The following is a 17878-nucleotide window of genomic DNA, read 5'->3' as shown; positions in this document are numbered from 1 at the left end:
TGGGGTCAGTGACTAGCTCCCCAGCCCCTGGGGCTGGAGTGTCACAGTGGGGTCAGTGACTAGGTGCTCTCCAGCCCCTGGGGCTGGCATGTCACAGTGGGGTCAGTGACTAGCTCCCCAGCCCCTGGGGCTGGAGTGTCACAGTGGGGTCAGTGACTAGCTCCCCAGCCCCTGGGGCTGGAGTATCACAGTGGGGTCAGTGACTAGGTGCTCCCCAGCCCCTGGGGCTGGCATGTCACAGTGGGGTCAGTGACTAGGTGCTCCCCAGCCCCTGGGGCTGGCATGTCACAGTGGGGTCAGTGACTAGCTCCCCAGCCCCTGGGGCTGGAGTGTCACAGTGGGGTCAGTGACTAGCTCCTCAGCCCCTGGGGCTGGAGTGTCACAGTGGGGTCAGTGACTAGGTGCTCCCCAGCCCCTGGGGCTGGAGTGTCACAGTGGGGTCAGTGACTAGGTGCTCCCCAGCCCCTGGGGCTGGAGTGTCACAGTGGGGTCAGTGACTAGGTGCTCCCCAGCCCCTGGGACTGGAGTGTCACAGTAGAGTCAATGACTAGCTCCCCAGCACCTGGGGCTTGGAGTGTCACAGTGGGGTCAGTGACTAGGTGCTCCCCAGTCCCTGAGCCTGGCCCTCCCACTGCTGCTGTCTGTAGGGACCTTCGAGGCTGTTAGGCCTCAGCTTTCTTCTCTTGTCCTCTGCTCAGCTGTTCGTTTTAAAAAATAACTTTAAACTTGGACTTTTCTTTGGGAGACCTCTATCTTTCTAGTTTTTTTTTTTGTTTTTTTTTTTAACAGAGAAAGGATCTTTTTCTATTTTCCAGGCTAGAGTGCAGCCTTGAACTCCTGGGCTCAAGGGATCCTCTTGCCTCAGCCTCCCAAGTGGCTGGGACTACAGTTATCTGGCTAATGATTTTTACTTTTTATAGGGATGGGGTCTCACTGTGTTGCTCAGGCTAATCTCAAACTCCTAGGTGCAAGTGATCTTCCTGCCTCGGCCTCCCAAAGTGCTGGCATTACAGGCATGAGCCCCTGTGCTTAGCTGAAAGTTCTGTCTTTCAGTGGGACTCTGAAACTTCAGCACCCCCACCCCCTAGTAGGACTCTGCACACGTAATACAGGTTTAACAGCCTTAATACAAGTTTTTAACGATGCAATCAGGTGCTACATTAATAAAAACTTGGGAATATATCTGGCAATTCCCTCATGTGCGCCCCGCCCCCCCCCCCCCCCCCACAGTAAAGAATAGGCCCTGACTGGACCAGACTGCCAGGCTGCTGTGGCAGAATCACCCAGGAACCAGAGGCCCAGATCATGCACACACTCAGGAAAGGTACCTCTTCTTATGTAGACTGTTTTTAATTAACTTATTTTTTTCCCAAATAATAAACTTTGTTTTAAAATATTTTGTCAAGTAGTTTATATCTTTAAGGTTTTTGGGGCGGCGCCTGTGGCTCAGTGAGTAGGGTGCTGGCCCCATATACCGAGGGTGGTGGGTTCAAACCCAGCCCCGGCCAAACTGCAACAACAACAACAAAAAAATAGCCGGGCGTTGTGGCGGGCACCTGTAGTCCCAGCTGCTCGGGAGGCTGTGGCAAGAGAATCACGTAAGCCCAAGAGCTGGAGGTTGCTGTGAGCTGTGTGATGCCACGACACTCTACCGAGGGCAGTAAAGTGAGACTCTGTCTCTACAAAAAAAAAAGGTTTTTGCTGGTGGTGATAGATGTATGACCAGTGTCTACATTGTAGGCCAACTCATAGGCACACGTGGGGCTTCTGTCCCTGAGGCTAGGGGCACCACGGCAGCCTGGGGGCACAGGCAGGGCCAGCGCAGTTTGTGGGTTGTCAGAAGTTGTGGACAAGCTGGGGGGCGGTTGAAGGTGCTTCCAGGGTGCTGAGGGATTTGGTGCCTGCCCCCGGCCCCACTCTATTTCTTTGGGCACAGGGCCTTCGGTAAATCTTGCATCCTATCTTTATTTAATCATGACAAGACTAGTTTTTGCCTCTTTGGCCAGTGGAGTGGTGGTTGTAACAATTAAATCTTTAATGACCCTTTGTATTTTGGGAGTAAAATCTGTAAATGCATGTTATGTGTGCAAGAGCATCTGAGCCTCAGAAGGAAGTATCTGCAGAGATCCTTTGGCGGCTGGAAGTTGGGGGGATTTGAGGTGGGCAGGGAGGGCCCTGGGCTCCAGTTTGGGCTTCCAGTGACCACTTTGCCTTACTTACTTAGAGCATCTTTGGGCCAAATTTTTCTTCTGCTATGTTAAAGGCGAGTGAGGAAGATATGGGTATAGATAATCCCAGAGGGATTAGGTAGACATTTTCTGTCATCAAAGGTGGGGGGTCAGAGGTGAAGTTTGGAGCTGTTTGTTGACAAGTGCTATGTCCTTCCCCCCTAAAGTCCAATTTTCTGTGCTGCATGAAATGTCACCCCTTAGAATAGGGCACGTTAACACAGGAACATCCTCTGGGGGTCGCTGGACCTTCTGTGTGGATGTCATTTTCTGGAAATGGTGGCTGTTGTAGTATAGTACACTGCTACCCTCCTCCCCTCCTGTCCTTTGAACATGGCTGGAGGGTGCTCTCGAGGTGTCTGTGAGGCAGGGGTGGGTGTGGGCTCACGTGGCTCTGTCCTTTCCCACACAGAGACCACTGAGGGCAGAGAGCCACCAGTGCCAACCAGGGAACGGAGCAGGCTCCTGAGGGGTTTCTAGCTGGGATCTGACGCACACTATGTTACCAGTGAGGAGTCCAGTCTAGGCAGGCCAGGTGTCACTGAGACTGGCCCATAGAGCTGGACAACAGTTGTGGGCAGGCAAGCTGGGTCCCCTGACTTGGTATGACCTCTGGCCTCTGAGTTGCCCTTGAGAGAGTGGAGGGTGGAGAGGGAAGGGACTGCATGAGGCAGTGTGGATGATCTATGCCCCTAATATTAGAGCAGCTGTGGATGGCCTGAGCCCTTAGAGGGAAGAAGTTAGAGTATGCAGGAGTGAGTGGGCCAAGCGGTCAGGAATGGAGCAAACAGTCCTCTGCAGGTCACCAAGAGAGGACACAGGTCAGCCCAGGTCAGACCCGAGTCCTTCCTCTGTGTACCTCTTGCCCCAGGACACATGTCAGCACAGAGTGACCTTCCACTTGTCTCCATAGGGGCTCCCCATGTGGGACAGGGAGTGCCTGAGGGTGAGGCCTGGTGTCTGCCCTTGTAGGCAGGGCCTTAGAGTATGCTGGCACGTGCTGGTTGGCTACAGGTGAGTCACCTGGCTGTCCTCAGCTTTTTGCTGCTTGAATTTTTGCTGTAAACATTTTAAGTGGTCCTTCCCTGAAAATCTGTGTTTAAATTTCAGTCCACACTGAGAGGGTTTGGTGGCCTTCAGTGCTCAGTGAGTGCCTTTCTGTCTTATCAGAAGTGTCCAGTTACACAAGTGGTGAGCACAGGACAACAACTGCCACCTGCAGTCAGGACCATAATTAGATGCCGACGTTCTTCCCTCTGCCTCCCCTGTGTGCCTGCGCTATGGACTAGGGGACTTTAGGACACCCTTAATTAATTAAGAGAGGGGTCTAAAGAAGGCTTTACATCTCATTGCCCACTTGAGCGCTGTCTGTTTAGCCGTTTGTTCTGTGCACAGCTCTTTTAGTGACATAAGGGAGGTGGCAGGGCAGTGTAGGGGTGTTTGCAGCCTGCACTCACATGCTGGGGAGGCAGGAGGGCAGGCTGTGATTGGCACCATTGCTGGGCTATCTGTCAGGTTGTGGGTGCCCTTCAGGGTGAAGCTTCCCTCCTACAGGGAGAGAATGACATTGGGTATTAGGAAAGTGAGAAGCTTAGATTAATTGGTTATGAAACTAATTAAGTAGCGGCAGGGAAAGGACTGTCAACGAGTTATTTTATGGGTGTTTGCCTCAGAGAACATTTAGGGTTGGTTGAGAAAACCCAACTGGTGCCAGTGTGGTAGTGTGGATGTGGGCAGTGCCCATGCCCATGGGGCTGGTCTCAAGAGTTTGCAGGGGCATACCCCTCCCCCCCCGGCCTCAGCCTGGGCCCCACACTCTGCCCTGCTTAGGCCATCGCACCCTGTCCTCCCCACCCCCCATACCCCCATTGCCCCCTGCCCCCGCCTGGCGCTGTCCAGAGCAGCGTGATGAGTTGCTGAGTTGCTGCAGGTGAGGGCTAACTGTGGGGCAGCTCAGTGTGTGTCTTAGTCTGTCCTGCCCTCCCTCCACAAAACCTTTCTCAGAAGAACTGTTCCTTTGGCTGGGATGGGAAGGGAATGTTCTTTGTGTGGGGAAAGCTCTCTGAGCCCAGTGACTGATTGCTGTGGTGGGGTCCCAGAGCCATGGGAGGCCTTAGGAAGGGGGTATCCTTCATGCTGTACATGCACCAAGGCCTGTGCCAGCTTGTGTGCACATGCATATCAGTGAATTTCTCACAAATATCGATGCCCGAAGTGGTGTCAGATGTAAACTGCAAGGTGGTTTTGTAGGGGAGGAGGGTACTGAGCACATCCACAGTGTGACAGGTGTGTTCACTGCCTGTGGTCATTGTGGCAAGGTCCCACAAACTTAATGGCTTAAAGCAACGCACATTTATTCTCTACTTGTTGTGGACATCAAGAGTCCAAAATGACTGCTACCAGGCAAAGGTCCAGGAGTGGACAGGGTGGGTTCCCGCTGAGGCTGGTGGGAAGCCCCGTTTCTGCTGGGCACCTCAACATGTGGCCCTCCCTCTTACCACAGGCCTTGTACTTCCACCTTCATGCATCCCTGTGCTGAGTGTCCCTCTCATAAGGACCCTTGTAGTTGCATTTGGTGGCTCTCCGATAATCCAAAACAATCTTGCCTCAAGATCCTTAACTTAATCACACCTGGAAAACCTTCTTGCCTCCTCAGGGACATGTGTGGGTGTGGGGACCAACCCCTCTGTGTCTCTGGGTGCAGCAGAGGGAGCTGCTGCAGAGAGCTCTGGAGGAGGCAGGGCTGATGGACTCTGCCTGCTGGTTTCACAGAGCCTGGTCTGAGGAGCTGCAGTGGTATTGCTGTAGACTGGGCCAGGAGGTCAGTGGGAAGGGCCACCCTACTTTCTGCAGATGTGTGGCTGGAGCAGGTGGCTGTCTCTTCCCTGACCCTGTGCTGAGCTCTGGGGTGATCATGAAGCTGAGTAAGACTTGTGGGCACTGTTCACACCTGGGCATCTGCACCTCCCTCCTCCCCGAGTGTCTGCTTTTTCACAGTGATGCAGAATCATGGAATTGCCAGTGGGAAAGGAAGGGCAGCCCCTGCTGTAGGTGGGTTGATAGACAAGTGGCTACTGCCATGGGGTGCAGTGTGTGACCTGGCACTGTGGTGCTCCAGGGGGTGGCTATGACCCAATAAGTCCAGAAAGGAGCCTCTAGAGTTGGGGGACAGAGACAGCACTGTGAGCTGCAGTGGGGGGCAACGGATAGCACTGTGAGCTAGAGAGGGGGGCAGCAGAAATCACCGTGAGCTGGAGTGTGGGGGGCAGCAGACAGCACTGTGAGGTGGAATGGGGGGAACCAGGCAGCACAGTGAGGAGGAGCGGGGGGGGGGGGCGGCAGGCAGCACTGTGAGGAGGAATGGGGGGAACCAGGCAGCACCGTGAGGTGGAATGGGGGGAACCAGGCAGCACCGTGAGGTGGAATGGGGGGAACCAGGCAGCACAGTGAGGAGGAGCGGGGGGTGGGGGGGGGCGGCAGGCAGCACTGTGAGGAGGAATGGGGGGAACCAGGCAGCACCGTGAGGAGGAGCGGGGGGGTGGGGGGCGGCAGGCAGCACAGTGAGGGGGAGGGGGGGCGGCAGGCAGCACAGTGAGGGGGAGCGGGGGGGGGGGCGGCAGGCAGCACAGTGAGGTGGAGGGAGGGGCGGCAGGCTGCACAGTGAGGGGGAGGAGGGGGGGAGCGGCAGGCAGCACAGTGAGGGGGAGGAGGGGGGGAGCGGCAGGCAGCACAGTGAGGGGGAGGGGGGGCGGCAGGCAGCACAGTGAGGGGGAGGGGGGGCGGCAGGCAGCACAGTGAGGGGGCGGGGGGGCGGCAGGCAGCACAGTGAGGTGGAGGGAGGGGCGGCAGGCAGCACAGTGAGGGGGAGGAGGGGGGGAGCGGCAGGCAGCACAGTGAGGTGGAGGGAGGGGCGGCAGGCAGCACAGTGAGGGGGAGGAGGGGGGGAGCGGCAGGCAGCACAGTGAGGTAGGGGGGGGCGGCAGGCAGCACAGTGAGGGGGAGGAGGGGGGGAGCGGCAGGCAGCACAGTGAGGTAGGGGGGGGCGGCAGGCAGCACAGTGAGGGGGAGGAGGGGGGGAGCGGCAGGCAGCACAGTGAGGTGGGGGGGGCGGCAGGCAGCACAGTGAGGGGGAGGAGGGGGGGAGCGGCAGGCAGCACAGTGAGGTAGGGGGGGGCGGCAGGCAGCACAGTGAGGGGGAGGAGGGGGGGAGCGGCAGGCAGCACAGTGAGGTAGAGGGGGGGGCGGCAGGCAGCACAGTGAGGGGGAGGAGGGGGGGAGCGGCAGGCAGCACAGTGAGGTAGGGGGGGGCGGCAGGCAGCACAGTGAGGGGGAGGAGGGGGGGAGCGGCAGGCAGCACAGTGAGGTAGAGGGGGGGGCGGCAGGCAGCACAGTGAGGGGGAGGGGGGGGTGGCAGGCAGCACAGTGAGGGGGAGGGGGGGTGGGGGGCGGTAGGCAGCACAGTGAGGTGGAATGGGGGGAACCAGGCAGCACTGTGAGGAGGAGCGGGGGGTGGTGGTGGGGGGGGCGGGGACGGCAGGCAGCACTGTGAGGAGGAGGGGGGGCGGCAGGCAGCACAGTGAGGGGGAGCGGGGGTGGGGCGGCAGGCAGCACAGTGAGGGGGAGCGGGGGGGGGGGCGGCAGGCAGCACAGTGAGGGGGAGCGGGAGGGGGGGGCGGCAGGCAGCAGTGTGAGGTGGAGTGGGCGGCTGCAGAGAGCACTGTCAGCTGCCTGGCTGCAGATCCAACCTAGGGAGAGGGAAGTAACAAGAAAAAACTCCTTGCTGTGCTTGAAGCATGTTGTTCTCTTGATGAGCCTGATTCTGTGTTTGCTTCCACACAAGGGTTGGAGAGGTGTGGTGTTGCCCACCACGCCTGTGTGATACAAAGGTGAGGGGACAGGGCAGAGAATCCCCAGACTCTGAAGGTCATGGTACGGTCACATCTGGGATCCATCTCTAGCCACCCAGAAGCTGACTTGTCTAGGTGGGGTTGGAGGGTCTTAAAGGCAAAGTCCCTTGTTCTCTGTCCCTCCTCAGGCAGACTTGGTTTGGGCTTCTCTTGGTACCTCTTCCTATGGGGGCGGGTGTTGGGCAGGTTGCTCCTTCGTGTCTGATCAGCTGTGTGCTGTGCACCTGCACCCACAGTGTGCTGTGCCTCCTCGTGCTGCTGACACCAGGATGCCGCTCAGGTGCTTCTGGTTCTCAGGTTCCCCTGAAAGGTCGTGCTGGTACCTGGGCTCCCCTGAGACGTGTGAGTACCCAGCCCCCACTGGGAGGTCATGCTGGAACCCAGGCCCCGCTGAGAGGTGCTGCTGGTACTTGGGCCTCCCTGCGAGACGGTGCTGCTGATGTTTGTCACAGTGTCGCTGCTGTCTGCAGGCACAGCCACTGTCCCCAGGGAGGAAGTCTGAGGCTCACTTCCTCTGGGTGTATCTCTAGGTTTTAGAGCAAGCTAACCCCTGTGATCAGTTCAGAGGTATAACGAAGTCACGCGCTGGTTGCAGTGGTAGCTTCTCTCACTGTGTTTGCATTTAATCCTTAAAATGGTTCCACGGAGAGATGCTGTCTCAGGAGGTTGAAGTTTCTGTGGGCAGTGCTGGGGTTCCTGCCTTGAGCCATGACTCTCAGGTTCTGTGGGGGGGAGCTGCTCTGGCTCCCTTCTCATCCTGGGAACTGGGTCTCAGATACCCCTCTGACCTGGGGCTTTTGAAGCCTTGCCAGTTAGTGTGTGATAACCTGGTGCACACTACAGCATGTCAGGTAGGCTGGCTGATACCTGTTGGTCAACCTGGGGTGTGACAGGTTGACTGACACAGGGGCATGGAGCACATGCCTGCCTGGCCCAGCTCCTAGTAGTTCTCAGCAGGAGGCCCAACCAGGACCTCCCTGTGACAGACCAGGGGCTTCTCTGGCTGTATCTGAAGGGGTCACAAGAATGGAGCTGCATGCAGTGTGGGGAAGGAGGGTCCCAGGACACTGTCTTTTGTCCCTCCCAGAGGGTCCTCTTGTCTGCAGCAGAGACTTGGTAACTTTGGGCTGAAGGGAACATGTCATCCAGGCTTGTACAACCTGTTGTCCCAGCGCTGTGGGGGGGACAGCTGGTCCTCATCCAGCACTCTATTCTCTGTGCCACGTTGCTTGTGGTCCTCCCTGCTCTACCATCGTGGGGGACACCCATGAGGGGGCAGGGCGGGGTGAGCACACCTTGGGTTTCTTATCTCTTGGGGACTCCGTTCCTAGGTGGAGAAGAGACCACACTTAATTCCCTTTAAGAAAAGGTTAGAGAAAACAGCTGTGCCAGGGGACCTGGGTGATGTTTCTGTACAAACATTGTTATTGGGAGAGTTGAAGTATCATTGTGAATGGAATTTTGCTGTTTTGGGTGGTGCTGTAGCAGCCTGTGCTGGGAGAGGTGCTAGGGCCCTTTGCAGGGAGAGGCCCCTGCGCCCCTTGGCCCTGCCTGGCTCTCTTCTAACATGTTGCCCATGGCATCCTCTCCCTCCTCCAAAGGTAGACGATACTGTGGTGAAGTTCTTGGCCAGACTTGTGTTGTACGTATAGCCAGACACACTGGTTGGTCATCTGCTTGACATGTGCCAGGCACTGTGCTGTGCAAAATAGGACTATGTGACAGCTATGTCCTTGAGGACTGGATTAGGAATGGGGACACTTCCAGTCTTCTCTCCTCTCCTTACTGGAGCACCAGGGTGAGAATTCCCCAAGGCTCCTCTGACACCCTTACTTCCTCCCCCTTCACTCCTATTTGTGTTTTCCTGGCCAGGGGCCCAGACCCCTGTGCCCCGCTCCCTCACTGTGCTACTGCTGCTAACCAGAGCCAGGGGGAGGGGAGCAGACCTCTCTGCTGCCACGTTCTTTCCTTCCCACAGGGGCTGTGCAGAAGGACAAGCACTCGTACAGGTGATGTCACTGGACATCCAGGAGGTCTTTCAGCATAATGGTCCACAACCTTTTTGGCACCAGGAACCAGTTTCATGGAAGGCAGTTTTTTCATGGACTGGGGAGGGGGAGGGGGGAATCTGATGGGAGGCGGAGCTCTGGCAGTGATGTGACTGATGGGGAGCTGCTGTAGATATAAATGAAGCTTCGCTTGCTCTAGTGCCCCGACTGTTATGGGTCTGTGGCCTGGGGGCTGGGGACTGAAGCTCTAGAACCACACCCTCATCCCACTGTGGCCCCATGGGTTGAGGAGAGGAGGCCAGGCCAGGCTGGCCGCTCCACTGCCCAGTTGTCTGGGGAAGGAAGAGCATGTACCTGTGCTCCAGTCTCAAGTGCTTGAGCTTAAAAGACGCTGCAGGTGGCCTGTGCAGTAATTTGAGGGGTAGAGGAGGGGGAGGTCTGTGGTATGGAACTTGAGCCTTAGAATAGTACATCTGAATTTTGATAACAGGTGGCACTTTGGGCATGCTGGTTTGCCCCACCCATAGTTAGCCTTTTCCTGGCTGGGAGAAGAGCAGTTTGCCTAATTTTAGAACATATCCAGTTATCTGGTTGAAACTTTATATGTTCCCCAAAGTCAAAGGTTTGAATCAAAACCGCCTTGGAGGCTAGCTTTCCTGCAGTGAATCCCTGTTTGAGGACTCTGGCTTACGGATCCCATCTTTTATTTCCAGCAAGAATGTGAAAGATGAAAGAAGCCGCCTGCTTGTTCTGAGGGCCCTGGTGTCCCAGACCCTTGAGTTACCTCACACTCTTACTGCTGTGACACTGGGGCAATAATCTGGTTTTCCCAGTGTGGGGGTGGTGGTGCAGAATGTGTGTCCACTTTCTCCCTGTGGCTTAGTACTTGTCCTTGGATCTCACTGTGCTCCTGACATATGTGAAGTCTGAAAAGGGACTATATGGGAATTTTGAAGGTGTCAAGGGGCTTTAATTTTTTTCAAAATAATATACACATCTAGTTTTAAAAAGTCAGATACATAACTACAAAACTTGTATGAAAGGGTCCACTGCCCTGCCCTCTTCCCTGGTGCTGAGTCCTGCTCTCAGAGGACGCCACTCCAGACCCTGCTAGCCCAGTGTTCTAGTGCTGCCCTCTGTGTTTGTGAATAACTTGTTTCCACTGCTGCTTCTTGAGTGTTACAAATATTATCTATTGATTTTTCTGCAGTAAGAGAGGACTTAGTTATTCTACCTGCCAGGCTCTGCGAGCCCCGTGTTGTCCTGCTCATGCCCCAGCATCCTGCCGCGGAGCTCTTGGCCTGGTCTTTGCCTTCATTGTTGTCCCAGGAATCCCCTTCTTCCTTCTCCTGGTTTTCTTAGAGCCCTGGGAAGGGCTCTTTTTCCTGGCCGGCTTCTTCATTTGGTGAAGCCTCTTGAGTAGGGCACAGGGAGGAAAGATTTTTGGGGCCTTGTTGGTCCGAAGATGCCTGTCCTACTCACACTCCTGACCAATAGCTGGATTGGCTTGACGTCAGGCGGGAACTGACCTTTTTTTGGAGTTGTGTTGCTCTTCGTCTTTAATCTTCACCAATGCTCTTGCAAAGTTCACGTACAAAGGTCTGATTCCTCATCCTTTGTAAATGAACTGAATTTTCTCTGTGAAAACTTCTAAGAGCTTCTCTTCACCCTTTAGTTATAAAATTTCATGACGATGTGGCAGGTGTGATCTGGTTTCTGTCATAGAGCCAAAGCCCGTGTACCTTTCAAACCAGAAGGTCAGTCCTTCTGGTCCAGAATATTTTCTCGTCTGTTAGTCTCCTCGGCTGTGTTCTCCTTGGGCTTTCCTTCTGTACCTTCTGTTATTTGGCTTTGGTTCTTCTGGCCAGAGTCTCTATTATCTTTGTGCTCAGCGTTGTTGTGCCTGAGATCGCTTGGACCTGGCCTTGGAAACCCAGCTCTCACGTTCTGTTCCTCAGACCTCACTTTAGTTCTCTGTGTGCCCCCTTTGTGGCATCTTATTCGTGGCTTGTAGATGCAGTACCTTCTCTGACAACAACAGTGACTTTGGAGTTTTATCCTGACTCTGGTCTGCCCTGCGTTCTTGGGGTTCCTGTTCTGTTTGTTTTGGTCTTGGGCTTTCTTGAATGAGTGGTGAAGCATGTGAGTGTGAGAGTGTATGTGTCTGAGTATAAGAGTATGTGTGGGTAAGCGTGAGAGTGTGTGTATTAGAGTGTATGTGTGAGTGTGTGTGAGAATGCGTGCGAGTGTGTGTGTGTGTGTGTGTGTTTGAGTAGGTGTGTGAGTGTATGTATGTGAATGTGAGAGCGTGTGTGTGTGTATGTGTGTGTTTGGGAGTGTATGGGATGCTGACCAAGGCCTGGCCTTAGGAGGGCAGGCAGGCAGGGGACTGGCTTCTTTTGGGAGAAACCCTTGAGTGTCCCAAGGTACAAGCCCTCTCATCTTTCTCTCTTGGGCTTGTCAGTTTCCTTTACTAGGAAGTGTTCCATCTCTAGCCTAGGGAGACCCGTGGGCAGCAGAGGGAATTGGGTGAAGACCTCAGCTTTCAGGGTACAAACTGTCTTGAAATCTTCCTGTTGCTCTGAGTCCCAGGCCGTCACCAGCCAGGCTCTGCTTGTAGCTGGGCCTTCCTAACTACTTCTTATCCAAGGGCTGACCAGTCCTCCTGCCCTCAGCTCTGTCTCCCCAGTGAGAGACCGCAGGGGCCTCCAGGCCTTTCTGAGCTTTCCGACATCCTCAGTGGCAGCCCGCCTCACTCTGGCTGCCCTTGGGAATCCCTGCCTGCTCCCTCTTGTCTCTTTCCATGTATCCAGCCTCTCCCACTGTAAAAATTTAATTGCTATCTTGTATCTGCTATTGTCTGTTTTCCAGGTTTTTGTCCTTGAGAGTTTATAACCCCCTATAATAGTCATTTTTATTAGGGTTCCAGGAGGTTGGACCTGCTGCTGCGCTTAGTGGGCTGTGTTTAACTGGGGCTCTCGGTGTGGCAGGGACTAGCCCCGGGGCTGGCAGTGAGTGCTGGTGTCCACCCTGGGCGTTGTTCCTGCTTCCTACCCACCTGTTGCTGTGTGTCCCTGGCTTTGTTTTGTCCTGTGTGGGTCATATTGCTGCTTAGGGCCTATGCAGCCCTTTGTATGTACTTGGCAGGGTTTGTGTGTGAGAAGGAGAGAGAATGTGAGTGCACCAGGCCTGCTAGGTGGCACGTGTGTGTTCAAGTCCTAAATTAAATGTACTGTCTGTAATTTGGTTCAACACCTTTTTTATGAGAAAGAGATACTTTAATAAAATAGTTGAAATTCCAGATGCTTCTGGTTGGAAACCCAAGGGTTAATGATGACTACTGTTCCAGGAAGATTGGAGGGAGAGTTTATCTAATCTCTCTCTGTGAATAAGGCCCTGTCCTGGAGACCAGTCACCTACTTGACAGCAACAATGAGCCCCTTGTTGTGGGCTGGGTGGGTTCTGCAGCTGATGTCCCGGCTACCTGGGGATTGGCCCTGTCCTCACCCCAGGGCCGCAGAGCTCTGGTCTCTTTCCTTCTCAGTCCCGTCTTCCCAGGGCTCTACCTGGGGCCCAAGAAACTGGAAACTGCAAGGGGGGTTGGATTCATGTTGCTGGCTTGCCCAGTGCCTCAGAGGGCTCAGAGTTGGGAAAATAAAAAATACCAAAAACAGTCTTTGCTTTCCTGAATCTCATAGTCTAGCCAGGAAAACCAAGGGATCAGCCATCCGAGGAAGTACTTGCTCAGACAGACACAAAGATGCATTTGCCTTGCCTGGGCTCTGGGGCCAGGCTGGTGAGCCTTCCCCTTTGTGGGGAAGCGCAGATTAGTACCCAGGGCATAGACAGGAGGGGAGGGTGCTTCCAGGCAGAGGGAGGGGCCTGCAAAAGGCAGAACTTGCCAAAGCCCTGGGGTGAAAGAAAAGTGACTTCCTCCAATAGCCAGGGGTAAAAAAAGCCCATGGTTTCCATTTGGGGAAGCAGGAAAGACACAGAAGGCTGAGGTCCTCTCGAAATCTTCTCAGGGCAGTGATAAAGACCAGTGGGTATCCTGGCTTATGTGTCTGTCCTCTAGGACTCTTGTTGTACACTTACGTAAGACCTGAAAATTATAGTATTTTAATGAACCTATTACTTCAGATGAGAACAGTCCACCGGCGCGTCCCTCCTGGTCCTTCAAGGCAGGGCTATCTCCAGCAGCTGTGTACTGTATTTGATTCCTTTCCTCTGTTCCTTACTGTTGGACGTCCAAGTTGTTTTAAAATTTTTACTTTTTAACATAGTGCTGCAGAGAACTTTCTGGGCAGCAGAATTGCTGAGTGCGGAGTGAGCATCTTTGAGGCAATTGATGGCTACCACAAGGCTGTTCTCCCGTGAGCAGTCGATGTCTGGAGGCTTTCACTTTTCTCCATTTTCCTTCTCTCCACATCCTACTTCCAGATTCCTGTGGCTGTTCCAGAGGCTGCCAAGAGATGCTTTTTGAGTGACGTACCCACAGATACGTGAGAGATGCTTTTGGGGTCTTGGAGAACTGAGGTGGCCTGACCCATGAGAAGCCTGCAGATAACTGAAGATCTCATTTTAGATTCTGTTTCATTCTCCACTGTCAAAGGAAGCTGGGTGACGAGCTCCCACCTGCCCCCCACCCCTCACAGTCTCTCTACCCTGTTTCTAGCACTGAGCATCAGAAGCTTGTGGTGCTCTGTGGGGCCAGGTGCTGAGGTCCCACCTGGCATGGCAGTGCCTGGGCACAGCTGTGAAGGAGTGACACTCAGAAGGGGTAGAGCGGCCCAGGGCACCCTGTGCTGAGCCTTGTTCTCTGTCCCCAGAGCCTGTCCCTGCCTTGCCTGGCTCCTAACTCTTCACCTCTCATCTGGCCTTTTGGAATTGGGACTGCAGTCCCTTTCGGCCCAGGTCTCTGCCTGATTCCCATGTCTCTAAAAATATCTGTGAGCCTCTTCCTGCCCAGGCTCCTTCCCAGAGCCCACTTCCCCACACTCGGCTTGGGGAAGAAATAGGATCTCCCTCTCAACGCCCTCTGCAGTCTCAGAACCAGAATGGAATCAGTAAGAAAGGGACAAGCTGGCTCTGTCGGGTCTGGAGAGCTGGCATCGTGTCCAGTCAGTGTTGTCCTGCTGGGCTTGGGCCCAAGACTGCACTCTGAGGACAGGAATGAAGGAGAGAGGAAGCAGGGGATGAGAGCAAAAACCCCTTTCTGCCCTGCATGTGGCATGGCCAAGGCTGCCTGGGGCAAGCTGCTGTGGGAATGGAGCTGGCTCTAGGGCTCCCAGGCCCTGGCCATGCCTGGTCAGCACAGAGGAAAGGAGTCTGTGGGAAGCCTCCAACCTCAGAGGCTGCCTGTGGCCCCTGGAGCTTTCTCAGACATTCCTGCAGTGGGATAGGGCCAGCCCCTCCCGCCCACCCGTACTGGATGCCTGCCTAATTGAGGCTTTATTTATCTTCATGTTTTCCCAGCTCCATATAAAGACAGGCAAGTGGATGAGGCTTACAGATACTCTAAAAGCACGAAAGGGAGACACAGTGGGCTGGGGGCTGAGTGAGGGAGAGCACTCTAAGACCCTCCCATCCTCCCAGAAGAGCTGTGAAAGGGAGACGAGAGCTAGGGCAGAACAGGAGCTGCTCTGCAGCCCCCGTGCAGAGGGTTTCTTAGTTTCCATTCCTCTACTCCCTACTTGGAAACCCAAAAATAACCATGTCAAAGGCATAAGTGATGGAAACAGGAGGGATGGAGGGAGGGAGAAGGGCCAGCTGAAAGCCATTCGCTTCTCCTTGTCTCCTCCCTGGACACTCACGCCTTCCCCCCAAGCTCTTACACAGTTGTGAAAGGTCTGGGTCCGCCAGTCCGTGGCCCCGCGGGGTCCAGCAGGTACTTCCAAGGGTAACTGAATTGCATCTAAATGCTCTCAGCCACCACATCGTTTTGTGGAAAGATGAGGACATGTGAAAAGTCCTTCTTTCGTTTACTTTTCTCGTGACTTTGAATTTCCCTGTTCAGATTTCTTGATGTGAAGCAAACTGGTAGGTAAAATGTAGATAATAAATACATGAAGATCAGATTTGATCTTGAAGCCAGAGGGAGTGGTCATATGCAAGAGAGCACATGCCGTGAAGGTTATTTGCTGTTCTGAATGTTTTTCATAGTTGTTTTTTGTACAACATATTTTCTGTACAAGTTTTGTAAAAACAGGAAAGCACAAAGATGAAAAGGTAAAGTGACTCTCTAGAAAAGTCCTCTGATGTGACTGTTTTGGAGTTTAAATGACGGCAGGTCCTTTTTGATTCACTTGCTTCGAGTTAATCCCACAAGAAGAATCCTCCCAGGTGTTTCTTCCCCACTTGTTACTCCACCTGGTTGGCAGAGGGCAGAGAGGTCACTTGTCCCTGGGTGGTGATCTCTTCTTAGGGTGGTACTGGGTGGGGGGCCAACTCCCAGAGGCCCCACGGTGGCTCTGGCCCTGCTCTGTCCCTGTACAGCAGCTGCCCCAGGTGGACAGGGTTGAATCGGCGGGTAGAGGTGTGGAGTTAATGTGGAAGCCTGTAGCTTCCCATCCCAGAGGGCTTCTGACTGGAGACCTGACTGACCCAGAGGGCCTTGCTGACCTTCTGAATCACCCATGTCAGAGGCCACAGGGGACAAGTGGTCTGCAGGGAATATGGTAGTGAGTTCAGGGTAGAGAGGCCAAGCCCACAGCCTGTTTCAGTCTGGGCGGTTTCCCCCTGTGGAACCAGTCAATATAAGGCAAAATTGAATTAGTTTGTGAGTTTGAATTCCACTTCCAATTTTGCCATCTTTTGTCTGACTTTGAACACTTCGGTAGTCTTACTAAGCCTAAATTATCTTGTCTGTGGAATGGGGAGAGTAATAACAGCTTTTTAGGATCACTGTGGACTTAAACAAGGACTCAACCGAGCTGTGTTTCCTATCTTCTCTGCATCCTGCTGCTTCATTCAGGAAATTCATCTGAGAATGAGGGAGGCCGGGAAACCTTATGGAGTGGCACAGAGGACAGGCCCAGTGACACCTGCCGGCTGGTTAAGAAGCAGAGTATAGCATATCGGTAATGTTATATGCAAATACAGAATATATCATTCATGCCATTTAGAAGAAAAAAGTTGAGTAACATATTTGGAGTAGTATGGCCAACAGTGAGGACTTCAGTTGCTCAGGTATTTTCTAGTTGGGGGAATTATTTCTTGAGGATAGAGTTCAAAAAATAGAATCTGCATGGCCTATGGGTACTCTTTGGGTCCTGATGCAGGTTTGCAAACTGCTTCCTGCAGCTGAGGTCTCTGCTTCCCATGCGTGTCTGGCATGCCTGCCACCCGCGGGCCCCTCCAGCCCCCAGAAGGTCGACTTGGCCTGGAGGAGGGTGTGCTCGTCTTTCACTCAGTCCCTTAATAACAAACAAGTCCCCCACTGGTCTGTGAGTGCCGCGTGAGGAGCGTGGAGGACGTGCGTCAGTGGACCTGAGAAGTCAGGGCTCCCTGGGGCCAGGTCTGAATCAGAGAAGGTGAGGTCAGCAAGGTGTGGGCAGAGCTGAAGGTCTCAGAAGAGGCAGGAGCTTCAGGTCTGTGGTGCAAATGGACCAGCCTGGCCTATGGAGTTGGCTTGGGGAAAGGAAAGACAGAAACTGCTCTCAGCCCTGCTGTCGACATCCTGGGTGTTCTGTGGATGGCTGGGGTGAGGCGGGGTGTGTTTGATTCTTCTGCCTTGCTTCCACAACCCCAACTCTAGGTTTTTTCTAGAGGAAGAAATGGGTCCAAGGCTGTCCCGCCAGTGGTATGGGGCACCAACTCTGTTCCTCAAGCCCTAGTGGTGTCCGGGCTGATGTTGAAACAACAGCAAATCCAAGTATTTCCCATTATTTCCCCGAGGCCCCAGTATGGGCCCTTATTTTCTGTCTTGAGAGAAGCTTCCTTGGTTGGGGTTCCTCCTGGCTTGGGGAGCAGTCAGCGTGCGGTAGAGTTGAGGGCGGCCTTGGTGCTTCCAGACACCTCCCAGCCCATCCCCCGTGTCTGCGGTGTGCAATTGGCATTTTCTCTCCTGCGTTTCCTCTTGTGTCACCTCTGCACACAGAAGCTGCACACAGAGCCCACAAACAGGCCTCTGTTGTTTGCCCTCAAGTGGACACTGATCTCCGTTTCCTCTGGCTGTCCCGCAGTGGGCAGGAGGCTATGCCAGGTACTGGGCTGTCTTTTCCTGGCAGTGGCTTCTTGGGGCCCCAGGACCACTCATTGCTGTTGTGGCAGAGGGCACCAGTTTTCCTCCAGCCACACTCCTAAGAAGGCAGAGTCAGTCTCCAGACTAGATGGGGACCCCACCCTGCAGCACTCCTCTCACAGGCCAGATTGTACTGCCCCCTTGAGAACGAAGTAGAGGGACAAGGTCCTAATTTGCCTCAGCTTGGCAGCCATTAGGCCATCTGGATAGGAACACTGTGGCCTCCAGGCTCAGGGTCAGGCCACTGGGGTGCAGAGGAAAGGTGGGTGTCATTGGCCTGGGGGAGAGATGGTGGTGCTGTCTCTGATCATCTGCAGTCCCATAATGAGGAGCTGCCTTCCAGCAAGGAGCTATCCCTGGAAACAGCATGCCTCCACAGGGGGAAGGTCCGCATTGGGTACTATCTCCACCCAGCCCGGCTGTTACCAGCCAGCGATCCAGCCAGGCCTTCCCTTCAGTACACATCAGGGTTTTGATCTTTATAATGGTCAT

The 17878-nt window shown here is 54.4% G+C and overlaps 1 protein-coding gene across 11 annotated transcripts in view; it reads left to right on the top strand.

The window, feature by feature from the left end:
• Positions 1 to 17878, top strand: part of MPRIP (myosin phosphatase Rho interacting protein) — a 150843-nt gene that overhangs the window by 57593 nt on the left and 75372 nt on the right. Inside the window, exon 1 of one of the 11 annotated variants that reach the window (XM_053563226.1) lies at positions 15718 to 16223. The exons of the other annotated variants lie outside the window; for them this stretch is intronic. The gene's annotated coding sequence lies outside the window, so the exon portion shown is untranslated. Of the gene's footprint in view, positions 1 to 15717; positions 16224 to 17878 lie in introns of those variants that run through there. 11 annotated transcript variants of the gene reach the window in all.

The sequence above is a fragment of the Nycticebus coucang genome, chromosome 15, assembly GCF_027406575.1.
Source record: "Nycticebus coucang isolate mNycCou1 chromosome 15, mNycCou1.pri, whole genome shotgun sequence".
Lineage (NCBI taxonomy): Eukaryota > Metazoa > Chordata > Mammalia > Primates > Lorisidae > Nycticebus > Nycticebus coucang.
The sequence above is the reverse complement of the archived record's forward strand: the minus strand, read 5'-3'. Positions and strand labels throughout refer to the sequence as shown.